The sequence below is a fragment of the Haliotis rubra genome, unplaced genomic scaffold, assembly GCF_003918875.1.
Source record: "Haliotis rubra isolate DU_JTF1 unplaced genomic scaffold, ASM391887v1 Scf19, whole genome shotgun sequence".
NCBI lineage: Eukaryota > Metazoa > Mollusca > Gastropoda > Lepetellida > Haliotidae > Haliotis > Haliotis rubra.
Genome location: NW_025765891.1, coordinates 3,362,385 through 3,365,845, shown reverse-complemented (window position 1 = coordinate 3,365,845; position 3,461 = coordinate 3,362,385).

The window sequence follows — 3,461 nt, the reverse complement described above, 5'->3', positions numbered from 1 at the left end:
ATCATTTTATGTATAATAATTTGCTAGGGTATTTTTAGGTATGTATATTAAACTGTTCCTCTGTTTGCATTTCTTGGAAGTAACTTTTGATAATGCTGAAATAGGGTTTTATGTTATAAGTATTAAGCTCAAGTAGCAAGTGTATATTGTCAATCTATTTGTCATAAGTATTATGTTTGCTATTTTACTATTTTGTCAGTCACGTTTTAAGATAGTTTTATTTTATTGTATTGCAGTTAATCTGCTTGTTCTGACTAAGAAAGAAAAGAAGAGAATAAAGTCAACATGAAGTTTAAGTGAAGTTTGTTGGTCCTACAAATCCAGACATATCATGGTGGTTACACCATGGATTATCGCACAGTTGACCTATCTGTAGGGAATCCAACCCAGATAACTGATCATGTGTCCAAAGACATTAGGAACACCTGAAGGGACTTGACCGTCAAGCCTGAAGGCGTTGAATACATCAGGTGATACAGGTCTTTGGCCAGACATTGCACTGCAAAACAAAGGATAATGAAGATTTCGAATCCACAATGGTAGGATCCTTGCACAGGTACAGGACACTACTCTGCACAGACAATTGCCGCGCAATTCCTGCCACTAAAAACAAATAAATAAGTCAGAAATAGGTGAATATTTCGACAGGTACGTTGTGACAGCCAAGAAGTCAATACAAGCAGGTTCATTCTTGATGCTTATCAGGCACTGGGAGTTACAGGTTTCTATATCAGTTGGACACCGTGATACTAGGTAAACTAAAATAGCCTGGCTGGTCAAGATGTTTGTCATGATGACCCGATGGATCGATGGTCAAACCTGGCAAAGTGGTGAGTGTGGTGTAAAACAACATTCACTCAGTTAAACATTTACATCTATTCGAGCATGGGAAACAAGTCCTACAGTTAAACATTTACATCTATTCGAGCGTGGGAAACAAGTCCTACAGTTAAACATTTACATCTATTCGAGGATGGGAAACAAGTCCTACAGTTAAACATTTACATCTATTCGAGGATGGGAAACAAGTCCTACACTTAAACATTTACATCCATTCGAGCAAGGGAAACAGGTCCTACAGTTAAACATTTACATCTATTCGAGCATGGGAAACAAGTCCTACAGTTAAACATTTACATCTATTCGAGCAAGGGAAACATGTCCTACAGTTAAACATTTACAGCTATTCGAGGATGGGAAACAAGTCCTACAGTTAAACATTTACATCTATTCGAGCGTGGGAAACAAGTCCTACAGTTAAACATTTACATCTATTCGAGCATGGGAAACAAGTCCTACAGTTAAACATTTACATCTATTCGAGCATGGGAAACACGTCCTACAGTTAAACATTTACATCTGTTCGAGCATGGGAAACAAGTCCTACAGTTAAACATTTACAGCTATTCGAGGATGGGAAACAAGTCCTACAGTTAAACATTTACATCTATTCGAGCATGGGAAACAAGTCCTACAGTTAAACATTTACATCTATTCGAGCATGGGAAACAGGTCCTACAGTTAAACATTTACAGCTATTCGAGGATGGGAAACAGGTCCTACAGTTAAACATTTACATCTATTCAAGCATGGGAAACAAGTCCTACAGTTAAACATTTACATCTATTCGAGGATGGGAAACAGGTCCTACAGTTAAACATTTACATCTATTCGAGCAAGGGAAACAGGTCCTACAGTTAAACATTTACATCTATTCGAGCATGGGAAACAAGTCCTACAGTTAAACATTTACATCTATTCGAGCAAGGGAAACATGTCCTACAGTTAAACATTTACAGCTATTCATCCAGGGATGGGAAACAAGTCCTACAGTTAAACATTTACATCTATTCGAGCATGGGAAACAAGTCCTACAGTTAAACATTTACATCTATTCGAGCATGGGAAACACGTCCTACAGTTAAACATTTGCATCTATTCGAGCATGGGAAACACGTCCTACAGTTAAACATTTACATCTATTCGAGCATGGGAAACAAGTCCTACAGTTAAACATTTACATCTATTCGAGCATGGGAAACACGTCCTACAGTTAAACATTTACATCTATTCGAGCATGGGAAACAAGTCCTACAGTTAAACATTTACATCTATTCGAGCATGGGAAACAAGTCCTACAGTTAAACATTTACATCTATTCGAGCATGGGAAACAAGTCCTACAGTTAAACATTTACAGCTATTCGAGGATGGGAAACAAGTCCTACAGTTAAACATTTACATCTATTCGAGGATGGGAAACACGTCCTACAGTTAAACATTTACATCTATTCGAGCATGGGAAACAGGTCCTACAGTTAAACATTTACAGCTATTCGAGGATGGGAAACAGGTCCTACAGTTAAACATTTACATCTATTCGAGCATGGGAAACACGTCCTACAGTTAAACATTTACATCTATTCGAGCATGGGAAACAGGTCCTACAGTTAAACATTTACATCTATTCAAGCATGGGAAACAAGTCCTACAGTTAAATATTTACATGTATTCGAGCATTGGAAACAAGTCCTACAGTTAAACATTTACATCTGTTCGAGCATGGGAAATAAGTCCTACAGTTAGTTCTCCAGTTGAATGCCCAACATCATTCTCTGGGGAATACATACCTACTACTGCTGGAGGAATGTTAGAAAGGTATTTCAGTTAATTAACGGTTTCATGTCAGATGGCACTTTCAAGGCGATGAGGATCTTACACGTTTTAGATTTTAGAACCAGTAACTGCGGAATGGGCTTCCACCTGTCCCGCTGGGCTAATCGCTACCCCGTCAGGCAAACTGCTTCTATCCACATGCCTTCATCCAATAAGACCATTAATTGTGTTCGTTGTATTTAATATTTTATAAAGGTGGATGAGTTAAGATAAATTGTTTCGACCGCTAATGACCTGAATCCCTTTGATCAGGGTAACTTATTTGTTGTTTTTATGTTAGCTATTTCCTGTGCGCTTGTTCCCCTGTGTGATTATATACATGATGCACTGGATCTTGCCATTATGGAATTAGAGATGCGCTTAAATGAAATATCATCTATCTGAAAGCGTTCAATCACTCGCTGCCAATTAGTTCTGTTTCTGATCAATATAAGACGCTGGGGTTTAATTAAAAAATAGATTTCATAATCTAAAATGAGACTGAACGTTACAGATTGATCGATTAACATTCCGAAATATTAAAAACTACGGCTATCATTGCATATCGATTTGAACGCTGTAATATGTCTGGGCCGGCGCTGAAGGAGCTGGAAGACCGCGACTGTGACAAGTATAGAAGTGACATTTTCACGCGGCACGTTGTCGTTGCTTAAAGAGTTGCTTTGAAGATCCGTCTCTCCACTACAATAAAGTCCACTGCTTGTACCTAGTGCTTCCTCAAATAACGACAAAACACTTAAATTGCTCGCGAACAAAATTAATGAAATCAGGGATGTATGCTCCTAT